General features: G+C 44.8%; 1 long non-coding RNA gene across 1 annotated transcript in view; it reads left to right on the top strand.

Moving 5' to 3' along the window:
• The window catches only part of LOC140486277 (uncharacterized), a 361646-nt gene that overhangs the window by 2234 nt on the left and 345390 nt on the right, over window positions 1-14022 (top strand). The gene's annotated exons all lie outside the window — the stretch shown is intronic.

Genomic DNA, 14022 nt, shown 5'->3' with positions numbered 1-14022 from the left:
ATAATTTAAGAGGTCAAAATAAGTGAAATCTGGGTGCAAGAACATAGAGATTTGTAGAAATCAGGTTTATCTATATTGTTTGGTTAGATCTGCCAGACATGCATTGACTATTCCATACAAAAACAGACAGCATTTAATATTATAGCATTATCCTTAAATATCATGTTAAATTATACAAATGATGTGCACAATTTTCCATATGTTGTGATTGATATGCTAGAGATGCTGTGCAATTGGAAAAAAATGCAGCGTTTTTCATCAGTTGCACAAACACATCGAATAATTATAACTACAAGGGCACTGGAAGGTGAATTTTAAGTATAAAACCCATCAATTCACTGTTTTGCTCTACATTTTGCAACTACATGAGGGTATTTGCTAAATTACAAGAGTACCTCTTCTAATGGGTCTTCCTGTAGCCCTACAGTTGTCATGTTATTTTTTTAAATGATATGGATTAGGAAGAAATCAACTTAACGCTCCATTAATTTTAGCGGACAGAAGGCTATATGAGTCATGAATTAGGCTCACTGCTGCACCCAATTCTCAATATGACCTCTAGCTGTACGAAGGTTTGTGCCAGAAATGCTAAGTCAACCCTTTAACACGGTACAATATGTTATGATTAGGATTGCTTACAACACCATCTAAGAGAGTGGGCAGTTAATTATCAGGCAAATTAAACAGTTTGTATGCTATGCTTTGCAGTTTTTATTCTCCTCAAAGGTGAGTACCTTCAAAGTCCATCATTCTAACACAGCACCAAATGCTTAGATTATTTATAGGGTTCAACAGGACAGTTTGAAACGTTAACCAAACAGCAACCTGTATTTATATAGCACCTTCAATAGAGTAAAGGCACTCCAAGGCACTCCAGAGGAGCTGATAAGAAAATTTGACTTCGAGACAGCCATGTTAGGCAATGATCGAACAAATAATCAAATGTTTAAATCAAAAAGGTAGACCCTATGGAGTTGATAAGAGAAGTACAAAGCTCATGTTTAGAATTTCAGAGTATAAGACTTTGACAGCTGAAAGAACAACCTCTAGTGATGGAAAAAATAAAATTAGGAATGCAAGGAGGCCAGAATTGTAGGTTATATAATGTAGAGCGGTTTGAAGGAAGTTATAGAGTTAGGGAAGACTAAGGTCATGGAGAAATTCAAGAATAAGAAAAATAATTTTAAGATATTTAAAATAATTTTTAAATTAGGTGCCAATGTCAATCATCAAGGCCCAAAGGTTGAATGATGCTTGGTACAACTTAAGAGAGGCAGGCATCAGAGTTGAGAATACCCTCAAGTTTACAGAGGGTGGCAGATGGGAGGCCAGCCAGGCGTATGTTGTAATAATCATTTCTAAATGTAACAAAATCATGGATAAGGATTCCAGCAGCAGCCAGACTGAGGCATGGCAGAGTTGCAATGATGGAAATTGGTCATCTGAGTCATGGTGTGGCTATGTGACCAGAAGGTTGGGAACCATTTGGGTCAGCCTCACACAATGGAGTCAGTGGATAGGGAACAGAATTTGTGTAATGTGGAGAAAATTGTATTACATTTTGAACACTTGTGAAAATATTGACATCTAAGTTGGACAATCTGTTCACATATAGAGACTGTATCAGTGTTGATATTTCATATCCATTCAATATTTCCTGATTATTTTCAACAGCTTGTCTGTTCTACTTTGTCATTTAATTTTTGTGGGTTTCCCAACTAATCATCTCTTATTCTGTCATGTTCTTCCAATCCCACAAATTTAATAGCTGTCATTAAAAAATATATCCTTTTCAATGGAGTTCTTGATCTAACATTTATGATTAGAGGTACAATCAAGATGGCTTTCAACTTCATGCTTGAGAAAAATGATCAATTCTCAACACAGCCACTAGATGGCGGAACTTGCTGTAATGGGATTCTTTGTAACAATCTAGTGGGGGGTGGGGGGGTGGGGGGGTGGTGTGGAATTGCTGCAACATTTTTTTAAGATTAGAATCCCTACAGTGTGGAGATAGGCCCTTTGGCCCAACAAGTCCACACTGACCCTCCGAAGGGTAGCCCATCCAGACCCATTTCCCTACCCTGTATTTACCCTGACTAATGAACCTAACCTAGATGTCCCCGAACACGATGAGCAATTTAGCACAGCACATCTTCGGATTGTGGGAAGAAACCGGAGCAGCCAGACAAAACCCCTGCAGACACGGAGAGAATGTGCAAACTCCACACAGACAGTTGCGCAAGGTTGGAATTGAACCCGGATCACTGAGGCAGTAATGCTAACCGCTGAGCCACTGTGCTGGCCCAATTATGTCCCACAAAGAACATTTTCTTCACATAGTCATGTAGCAGTTTTTAAATACAATTATTGATTTTAGAATTATCTACAATTAAAGTAGTCTTCTCCAGAGGAAGATCATTGAAAGAAAATATTGGTGGGGAATCGAAAATTAAGTAAAATCAAATTTGCTTATTACAACACAGAGTTTGGTTGTCTCTGTTAAAATAAGAACTAATTGCCCAACCCTAGTTGCCCTAAATGAGACCTTGAGTCATAGAGATGTACAGCATGGAAACAGACCCTTTGGTCTAACCCGTCCATGCCGACCAGATATCCGACCCAATCTAGTCCCACCTGTCAGCACCTAGCCTATATCCCTCCAAACCCTTCCTATTCATATACCCATCCAAATGCCTCTTAAATGTTACAATTATACCCATCGCCAGACCATGGCAACACAACACCTCATCTTCCGCTTAGGAACCCTCCAACCACAAGGGATGAATGCGGATTTCTCCACCTTCCTCACTTCCCCTCCCCCCACATTTTCTCAGTCCTAACCCTCGGACTCAGCACCGCCTTCTTGACCTGCAATGTTCTTCCTGACCTCTCTGCCCACAACCCCTCTCCAGCCTATCACCATCACCTGAACCTCCTTTCACCTATCGCATTCCCAATGCCCCTCCCCCAAGTCCCTCCTTCCTACCTTTTATCTTAGCCTGCTTGGCACACCCTCCTCATTCCTGAAGAAGGGCTTATGCCTGAAATGTCGATTCTCCTGCTCCTTTGATGCTGCCTGACCTGCTGCGCTTTTCCAGCAACACATTTTTCAGCTCTGATCTCCAGCATCTGCAGTCCTCACTTTCTCCATGGGCAGATGACTGACATTCACAATACATTGGTGCCAAGCAGTGACCATCTTCAATATGAGTCCATAAGAAATTGTTGAGATTACATTCTAATGGAGGGAGGGAATTGCTGAGTACTGTTTACACGAGTGCTGAGGTAATGCTCATGCATTGGGAGCTGAAGAGCTGCTCGTGAGCTTGATGAAACTCTTTATATTTAACAAGTCCTTTGAGTACTGCTATTGGCACTATACCTTTGAATTACCTCCAGCCAGATGTACTTTATGCAGGCCTTATTACTCCCTACTTGGCTTCATTGCTTCCTCTCTGTCATATAGGGTCTGAAAAATAGAGGGAGGATAATCTGGGTTGTCCTCACTTACCAATGTATCTCCACAATTTTTTCCATCATTCTACTGGACAAAACATCAAAGTAGAATTGGAAGCTCATTTCAAGAGGCCTCAGGGGCTGCTCTGAAAATTGTGTATACCCTGTGAGCAATTGTCCAATCCCTGAAGCAATAACAAAAACAGCCCACCAGTCAAAAAAAAAAGAAACTTTGAGTTAAAATTGTCTAGTCTCGTCAAGAATAATGTCATAAAAGCTTGCCATCTGCCCATTTCTCACCTGGGTGATTTGCAACCTGAGTTAAAATTGGATCAATTTTGGTAATTGTCATTATAAGCTCTACCTCCACACCAAACTCTTAAAAAATCATTTGATTGGTGCATTCAGCTGTTGAGTGTTTTCCATAGAGCCAAAAGTTTTGAGGGTCCTAATTCTGCTGTCATCACTCCAATTTCTTTGGTCAACTGTCTGCAATTATGAATCATTTAAAAAAAAAGCTTTGTTTCCATTTTGAAATGCCTACCTTACCAGGTAACATTTAAAATTGTAAAGACTTTCTGTAACTTTATCTTAGTAAACCTTTGATTAAAACCATTTCTAAACTTTCATTACAGCTACAAAACAGTATTTCTTAAAATACATCTTTAAATTCAAGATGGTAACAGACATCAGTTAAAATATCAAGAATAGTTATAGTGTCATACAGCATGGAAACAGACCCTTTGGTCCAACTAGTCCAAGCTGACCATGTTCCTAAACTAAAATAGTCCACTTGCCTCTGTTTGGCCCATATCCCTCCAAACCATGCCTATTCACATCACATGTCTTTTAAACATTGTAACTATACCTGCATCCACCACTTCCTTTGACAATTCAATCTCTAAACTAACCACTTTTTGGGTAAAAACGTTGCCCCACACATCCTTTTGAAATATTTCTCCTCTCACCTTACAAATATGCCTCCGAGTTTTGAACTCCCTCACCACAGGGAAAGGACCTTTTCTATCCTTATTATCTATGCTTCCCATGATTTTATAAACTTCTACAGGTCATCCCTCAACCCCCCTATGCTCCAAGGAAAAAAGTCCCAGCCTCTCCTTATAACTCAAACCCTCCATTCCTGGCAACATCCTAGTAAATCTCTTCTGAATCCATTCTGCTTAAAAATATCCTCCTATAACAGGATAACCAGAACTGTACTCCAGAAGACGCCTCACCAACATCCTGTAGAACATCAATATGATGTCCCAACTCCTATACTCAAAGGTATGAGCAATGAAGGCAAGCACACTAAACACCTTCTTAACCACCCTGTCTTCATGTGACACAAATTTAAAAGAATTATCTACCTGAATCCCTAGGCCTCTGTTTTCTACCAGAGCCCCATTCAGGGACCTACTTTTAATTGTTTAAGTGCCGTCCTCGTTTGTTTTACCAAAATGCAATACCTTGTATTTATCCATATGAAACTCCACCTGCCATCCTTAGCCCATTGACCCAATTGGTCAAGATCCCTTTGTAATTTTAGATAATCTTCTTCAATGTCCACTATACCACAAATTTTGGTGTCATCTGCAAACTTACTAACCATGCCGTCTGTATTCTGATCCAAATCATTTATATAAATGACTAAGAAAAGGGGACCCTGTGGAATACTGCTGGTCACAGTCCTCCAGTCCAAAAACCAACTTTTCACCACACTTCTCTGTCTCTCACCATAAAGCTAATTTTGTATCCAATTTGCAAGCTCACCCTGAATCCCCTGTGATTTAACTTTACTACTTCAAATCAAATAGTGTGGTGCTGGAAAAGCACAGCCGATCAGACAGCATCCGAGAAGCAGGAGAGTCAATGTTCCGAGCATAAGCTCGTCGTCAGGAATGTGCTCCTCGGATGCTGCCTGACCACCGGTGCTTTTCCAGCACCACACTATTTGACTCTGATCTCCAGCATCTGCAATCCCTACTTTCTCCTACTTCACTAATTAGTCTACCATGCAGAACCTTATCAAAGGCTTTACAAAGTCCAAGTAAACAATGGCTATTGCTCTTTCCTCATCAATCTTTTTGGTTAATGGTATGAAGTCAGTGATTTATATTTCTAATGTATGTACTTGTTTAGGATTGACTTTGTGGATGGTTGGTTGTTAATTGTAGATATGTAAACATTTGAGGCAGCTGCTTCTCCTCCTCTGTTTGCTTCCTGGCAATCCATATCAGATTCCATATTTGCTTCTAATATTGTTTTTATGATGTTTTTGTAATACATAGTTTGTGATATAATAATGGGTAAGTGGATTTGAGGTGCAGGTTAGTTGTGAACAGGCTTAAGAGGCCAAATGGTTTACTCCCATTTCTGCACTTTTGTGATTGAATATGTTTTGTTTAAAGAACAAATGACGCACAATATCTGTGAGAAAGAATCCATTGTAAGGAACAACCCAAACTCCTCTCTTGTGAAAACCACAGATATCTTGCAGAGAGATAAAGCAAAATTCATACCATTAGTGACTGAATTCGTACAGTGACAAACATATAAAGAACCAGGCAGTCACAAGCTTTCACCCCCTTTATTTCTCTAATCCAATGTGTGTAATGAAAATTGGATAGGATAGAAAGGGAAGTAAAAGAGGAGGGGAAAGTGGCATTTTTGATGAAGGGAAAACTACTGTTGTAAGTAGAGAAAGTATTTCTGAAAAATCATCCAGTGAAAATTAATGGGTTGAAATTAGAAATAGGAATTGAATGATCACCTTGATGGGATCATTCCCCGCCAATAGTCAGAGGGAAATTGAGGAACAAATACGTAGAGAGATCTCAGATATATGTAAGAATAATAAGGTTGTGATAGTAGGTGATTTTAATTTTCCAAACATCGACTGGGACTGCCATAGTGTTAAGTGTTTGCATGGTGAAAAATTTTGTTAAATGTGTTACAGAAAAGTTTCAGTGTGTAAATCGTCCTACAGGAGAGGGAGCAAAACTTGGCCTTCTCTTGGGTAATAAGGCAAGACAAGTGAATGAAGTGATAGTAGGGAAACAGTTGGGTTTAGTGATCATAATTCTATTTGTTTTAAAATAGTTATGCAAGAGGATAAGCCTTCATTAAAGTTAAAGATTTTAACTGGAGTTTCAAAGGTATGAGACAAGAACAAGATTGGAGTCAACTGTTTGCAGGTGAAGGGACATCTGATAGGTAGGAGGTTTTCAAAATTGTGATAACAAGAGTTCAGAATCATTATGCTCCTTTTAGAGGCAGAATTAGAGAACAATGGATGAATAAAGATATGATGTGAAGCTGCTGGTGTTGGACTGGGGTGGACAAGGTTAAAAATCACACAACCCCAGGTTATAGTCCAACAGGTTTATTTGGAATCAATTGCTTTTGAAGCACTGCTTCTTCATCAGGTGGTTGTGGAGCAGAATCAGAAGACACATACTTTATAGCAACAGGACTGCAAAGTCATGTTAATGTAATATTCAACAAATTTAGCTTATGTCTTTCATCTTTTAGAATGACCATGTTAGTTTCAGTTCCTTCATATGTAAATCCCAGAACTTTTTTAAAGTTACATTTTTTTATTTCAAAAATATACTTTATTCATAAAATAATTTGGTCTATACAGTTGGTCATGCCATACATACGTAAACATTTGCATACAAAGATCAGAATTTATCATTTGTATATACAGGTCTGTATGTTTATCAATCATATATCCATATATTTAGCTGAGGCGTCAGCAGAGCCCAAAAGGCTGCTTGGGCCCCCTGTTCTTCTTAGGCAGGCAGATGTTACACGGTGGTCTTGGCGGCAGCTGCCCCAAGCTTCAGCGCGTCCCTCAACACGTAGTCCTGGACCTTGGAATGTGCCAGTCTGCAACACTTAGTCGGGGTCAGCTCCTTCAGCTGGAAGATCAACAGGTTTCGGGCCACCCAGAGAGCGTCTTTCACCGAGTTGATGATCCTCCAGGCACAGTTGATGTTCGTCTCGATGTGCATCCCGGGGAACAGACCGTAGAGCACGGAGTCCTGCGTAATGGCGCTGCTTGGGATGAACCTCGACAAACACCACTGCATTCCTCTCCAGACTTCTTTTGCATAGGCACATTCCAGAAGGAGGTGTGTGACAGTCTCATCCCCCCCACAGCCGCTTCGAGGGCAGCGTGCAGTGCAGCTGAGAGCCCGGGTGTGCATAAAGGATCTCATAGGCAGAGCCCTTCTCACCACCAGCCAAGCCATGTCTTGGTGCTTGTTGGAAAGTTCTGGCGATGAGGCATTCTGCCAAATGACTTTGACAGTCTGCTCAGGGGACCGCTCGATAGGATCCGCCCTCTCCTTTTCCAGAAGGGTCTCAAGGACACTACGTGCTGACCACTTCCTGATGGATTTGTGGTCAAAGGTGTTTTTCTTCATAAATTTCCCCACGAAGGACAGGTGATACGGAACGGTCCAACTACTCGGAGTGTTCCGTGGCAGCGAGGCCAGGCCCATCCTTCGCAACACCGGGGACAGGTAGAACTTCAGTACGTAGACTTGGTGTTTGCGTACCATGGATCCACACACAGCTTTTTGCAGCCACACACAAAGGTGGCCATCATGGGTGAGGGTGGCATTGGGTGTGTTTTTTTTCCCCCGTTTCCCAGATCTTTATACATCGAATCCCTTCGGTCCCGGTCCATCTTTGACCTCCATATAAGTTGGAAGATGGCCCGGGTGACTGCAGTGGCACAGGTTCTGGGAATAGGCCACACTTGTGCCATGTATAACAGCAATGACAGTGCCTCACACCTGATGACCAGGTTTTTTTCCCGCGATGGAGAGCGACCGTAGCTTCCATCTGCCCAGTTTCTGCCTCACTTTGCTGATACGCTCCTCCCAAGACTTGGCGCATGCCCCAGCCCCCCCGAACCAAATACCCAGCACCTTCAGGTGGTCGGTTCTGATGGTGAAGGGGATCGAGGATTGGTCGGCCCAGTTCCCGAAGAACATGGCCTCGCTCTTGCCTTGGTTTACCTTGGTCCCCAAGGCCCGTTCAAACTGGTCACATATGCACATGAGTCTGTGCACTGACAGTGGATCCGAGCAGAAAACGGCGACGTCATCCATGTACAGGGAGGCCTTAACCTGCAGGCCCCCACTGCCAGGAATATCAGGCTCGCATCCTTCCTGATGGACTCAGCAAATGGCTCTGTGCAGCACACAAACAAGGCAGGAGAGAGTGGGCAGCCCTGCCTGACTCCAGATCTGACTGGGAAGCTATCTGATTCCCACCCATTGATTGAGACTGCACTGAAAATGTTGGTGTAGAGCAGTCTGATCCAATTGCAGATTCCCTCCCTAAAGCCCATTTTGGAGAGAACATCTCTCATATACGTGTGTGATATCCTGTTAAAGGCTTTCTCCTGATCCAGGCTGATGAGGCAGGTGTCCAACCCTCTGTCCTGCACGTAGGCGATCGTATCCCTGAGTAGTGCGAGACTCTCAGCGATCTTCCTGCCCGGTACAGCACAGGTTTGGTCAGGGTGAACCACTGACCCCAGCGCAGACCTGACCTGTTTGGCGATAACCTTTGACAAAACTTTGTAATCCGCATTCAATAGTGAGATTGGTCTCCAATTTCTGAGTTCCTCCCTCTCCCCGTTCCGCTTGTAGATGAGGGTGACGATACATTTTCTCATGGATTCACTCATGGTACCTGCCCGAAGCATACTGACATACACCTCCAGCAGGTCCTGGCCAATCAAGTCCCACAGAGCAGAATAAAGCTTGACTGGTAAGCCATCGCTTCCGGGAGTTTTATTCTTTTTGAAGGACTCCAAGGCCTTGGTCAGCTCGTCCAGAGATAGCGGCTGGTCCAGCCACTCCCGTGTTCTTTCGTCTAAGATCTCCGTGATAGAGGACAGGAACGACTGGGAGGACGAGCTGTCGGTCGGCTTCGCGCCATATAGACTGGCATAGAAGGATTAGCTGATCCTCATGACGTCAGCCTGAGATGACGTTATTGAGCCATCTTCTTCCTTCAGGCTGCTGAGCACGGAGCTCTCTTTGTGCACCTTCTGGAAGAAGAAACGTGAGCACGTCTCGTCCTGCTCCATCGAGCGGACCCTGGACCGGAAGATTATCTTGGAGGCCTCCAAGGCAAAGAGCGAGGCTTGCTGGCCCCTCACCTCCTTGAGGTCCTCCGTGACATTGATCCCCATCGTCTGCAGCAGGAGCAGGTTCTGCATACTTTCCTGGAGCTGGGACAGTTTTGCCCACCTCTGTCTCGCCTCCTGAACACCTTTGAGGATGAAGAACCTCTTGATATTCCCTTTTACTGTTTCCCACCAGTGTGCTGGAGACTCAAAGAGGGGCTCCACGGTTCTCCAACCTGCGTAATCCCTCTTGAGCTCCTCAATGTTTCCCGGGGTCAACAGCTTTGTGTTCAGCTTCCACATTCCCTTACCAGTCCACTGCTCGTCCTGTAGGTAACAGTCGGCCAGCAGGAGGCAGTGGTCAGAGAAGAACATCGGCTTGACATCGGTGGATCTGACCGAGAGAGTTCGGGACACAAACAGGTAATCTATCCTTGAGCAGATAGACCCATCTGCCCGTGACCAGGTGTATCTACGCTGCGCTCCATCTGCAGGGGTGCTGAAGACGTCGTGCAGCTTGGCATCTTTTACTGTTTCCATCAGGGCTTTGGATGTGGCATCCAGTTTACTGTCCCCCCCCACCGGATCATTCATCTACATCAATGATACAGTTGAAGTCTCCAGCCAGAATGACCGGCCTGGAGGTAGCCAGCAACAGTGGAAGCTGCTGCAGGGGACAGCCAACCATTCACTCTTACCCACTGGGGCGTACATATTAATCAGTCTCAGGGGAGCATTCCTGTACATGACGTCGGTGACAAAGAGGCTCCCGCCCACCACCTCCTTAACCTCGGAGATGGTGAAGTTGCCTCCTCGCCAAAGGATACCCAGGCCAGAGGCATGGCTATCGTTGACCCCGACCAAACTGACGGCCCATGGGCCCACAAGCTCAACCATCTCCTGTAGCTGCTGAGGTGCGGTATCCCCACACTCCTGCAGAAACAGGACGTCGGCTTTAATGTTGGCCAGGAAGGCCATCGTAGAAACACATCACGTAGCCGATTTGATGCTACGCACACACACATTGATGCTGGCAATTGTTATCCCCATTTTAACAGTTTACGAGGTTACCAGTGTCCATTTGCTGCTGATCTTGCCTGTCTGGGGTAGCTGTATGCATCCCCGTGGTGACGGCAAACTGCTGGATCTTCCCAGGGCTGAGGTAGCTGTCCAGCTCCACGCTGGGGCCATTTCCCCGCTCTGGTGTCTTCGGCTCGGGTCCAGGGCCTGCACAGTCCAGTTCACTGTCCAACAGTGGGGGCTGTCACAGGACCGCTGCTCCCAGTTACCTGGAGCTCTGGGCCAGTGGGTACCTCTTGGTTCTCACCAGGTGGGGGGTGGTCTTTACCCATCCCCTCAGAGGGACCTCCTTTTCCTGTTTGGGCAATGCTGCCCTCCTTTCTCCCTGTGGCGCTCTGTCTCTTCCTCTGGTGACCACCATCCTTCCGCCCATCCTCACCGTTGGAAGAGCTGCCTGTGTCCTCATCCTGTCGGTGTCGTTTCCCCCTTTGTTGGATGGCTTTGGGGGCCTGGCGAGGTTTCCTTTTCCTGCTTTTGACAGTAATCCAATCCTCTGCCTCCTTTGTTCCCTCCTCTTCCATTTCCTCCGTCTGTCTTGAAGGAGCTTGGATCGGCTGCTACACCTCCCCACTGTCTGCCGTCTGCTCCACTACAGCCTGCCCTTCCTTCTGGGTGCCTCCAGACACTGTACCCATGCTGTTTTTGGGTACCTTGCTGGTCTTAGGCGGTCCACGGCTCGTGTTGTCTCCTCTGGCCATCTGTGCATAGGTGGCAGCCCCTCGTCTTGGGCAGGCCTTGTACATGTGGCCCACCTCTCCACACAGATTACAGTTCTTGGCCTCTTTACATTCCTTGGTTAGGTGGCCTTCCTGCTTGCAGTTTCGACAGACGGTCACCTTACAGTCTGCCGCCATGTGGCCTGACCTCCTGCAGGTTCGGCTGCTCTGCGATTGTCAGGTACCCTCTGCTTCCTCTGATGGCAAAACTGGAGGGTGGGTGGAGGATGTTCCCACTGGCATCGACCCTCAGGGTTACCTTGACCTGTTGTTTGCTGGCCCAGATCCCAAAAGGATCGACCACATCGGTGCTTTTTCCTTCGACCTGGACGTATCTTCTCAGGAAGGTCAGGACATCCGCTGCTGGGACATGGGGGTTTTATATATATGGATTGTGACAACCCGACTCATCTGCGCAGGAAGCACACACAACGGAACCGCCGACAAGATGGAGAACAGAGGTTCCCCTTCCTTCTCCTTGAAGACTTTCAGGAGCTGCTCGCAATTCTTCACGCTCCTGAAGGTCACGTCAAAATAGCCTGTCGCAGGGAAATCCTGCAGGCAGTACACGTCCGCTGCTTCAAACCCGCCACTCCAGCAAAATCTTCTTGTCAAACACCGATCGACCGGTGTACGCTCCTCCACCTTCTTCACAGTCACCCTGACTGTGTTGCGAATGCCCTGGCCTGGGCTGCGAGTGGCTGCTGAAGCCATAGCTCTGAGGTTGGCTGGTACCTGAATTGGCGTTAGGCCGAAGCCAGCATAGAGATCCACCAATGCCCCTATTTCATTAATTGTCCAAATTAATTCCTTACATTATATCCCATAAACTGGCACAAACTGACAAACAATATTTGCAATTATCCAACTCTTTGTTCATGGTAACTGTTCTTCGAACATTTGTGTCTCAGCAGATATGGAAAGAATCCTATTGCAGGGCTTTTCCTGGAAAAAACACTAGAAAGTTCACCTACCCTCAATTTCACGCTCTGACAAGCATCATTATTGAACTGTCCATTATGAGGGGTATGATTTGTGAGATTAAGGGCAGCGCACCGGGGATACATCAAGTATATGTAAGCAGGAACAAATTAAGGCTGTGGAAGAAGAAAGCACAGCATCAGAACAGAGATGAAATTAGCTTCACTTACAGCTACAAAGACTAGACATCCTAATCTTCGGAGTCTAGTTTAGAAAAGATACATAGATTATTAACGGCTGTTAGACTCAGTGAAGCATGTTTCAAGGAGTCACAGGCACATGCAATCTCTGCATTCACGTAAGTAAGAGGAAGGCCACACCCCATCATTCAGTTGTGGAAGACATGGACATGAAAAAATAAGGATGCTGTGTAATCAAAGAAACATCTTTGCATCTTCTGACACACCACCATCAGCACAGATACTGGCACTGTGGATGCTGTAATGGATCATTTGGAGGTGGACTCTGCATGTTGTGAGACATTTGGCCGTAACCAAGGACAGGACAAGGATGGCATAGGTACCAGCTTGCCATAGTGTAAGGCTGCACATGTGTTTTGCAACAGATGATGCAGATGAGGATAGGGTGCTTACAAAAGAAGGGAATAATACTTGTAATGCTTGAGCATTGCCAGATATTCACGCAAGGTCACCTTGTTGCTGTGAAGGTTCAGGCTGCTGCTATCATTACTGCAGGTCTTCAAAGCGTTTCATAGAGTGCCACAGCAGCTGTGACCTGTTCTCTCAGAGATTGCTAAGATTGGTAATGCACCACTTGTGGAGCACAAACCTGGGATTGAATCTAGGTGAAACAGCATATATACTCCCACCCTGCCACTCCAACTGTGACTTTGCCTTAGCCACAAACTCCAACTGCTAAAATGGAAGCCAAAAACCAGCCTTCTAACAGCAGAACTGCTCAGATCATCCTGCAAAGGCACCAATACTCTTCACCACTGACAGTTAACAGCTTCCAGCCTTCTTATACCCATTAAAGTGGCAGTGTATAGGAGCTCCGAGACAGGAAGGAATGCACAGAATGATCTGTTGGCATTTGTATATGATATGACAAAGCTTATTTTATGGTGGTTTTGATTTTAACATGTTCTTGTGAGAAAGCAGAGGGAGGCTAAGCTAAATGGAAGATTTGGAATGAAAGCTTGAGATACTGGAAATACTCAGCAAGTCTGGCAGCTTCTGTGGAGAGAGAAAAACAGAGTTAATATTTCAGGTCAATGACCCATTTTTAGAACTGAGGACTTTTAAAAGTATTCACTAGTACCAGGTTCACTTGAGACGGATTAGTCAGACCAGAAAAGCATTGTGTACAACAAACACAAAATAGCATATAGGTGCTGGAAATCTAAGGTATGAACAAAAAATTATTCAGCATGTCAGGCACATCTGTAGCTTGCAGGGCTTTTCCTGGAAAAAAACACCAGAAAGTTTACCTCGCCTCACCTTCACACTCTAACAAGCATCATTATTGAATTGTCCATTCTGAGGAGTGTAGTTTGTGAGATTGAGGGCAGCGCACTGGGGATATATTAAATATATGTAAGCATGTTTTAGGATGAAGAAGAATGTTTCAAGTTAATGATTTGGCATCAGAACAAGAGCAAGTAGAGATTTA

The sequence above is a fragment of the Chiloscyllium punctatum genome, chromosome 15 (assembly GCF_047496795.1).
Source record: "Chiloscyllium punctatum isolate Juve2018m chromosome 15, sChiPun1.3, whole genome shotgun sequence".
NCBI classification, from domain to species: Eukaryota; Metazoa; Chordata; class Chondrichthyes; order Orectolobiformes; family Hemiscylliidae; genus Chiloscyllium; species Chiloscyllium punctatum.
Note: the sequence above shows the minus strand (reverse complement) of the source record. Positions and strands in the feature narration are given on the sequence as shown.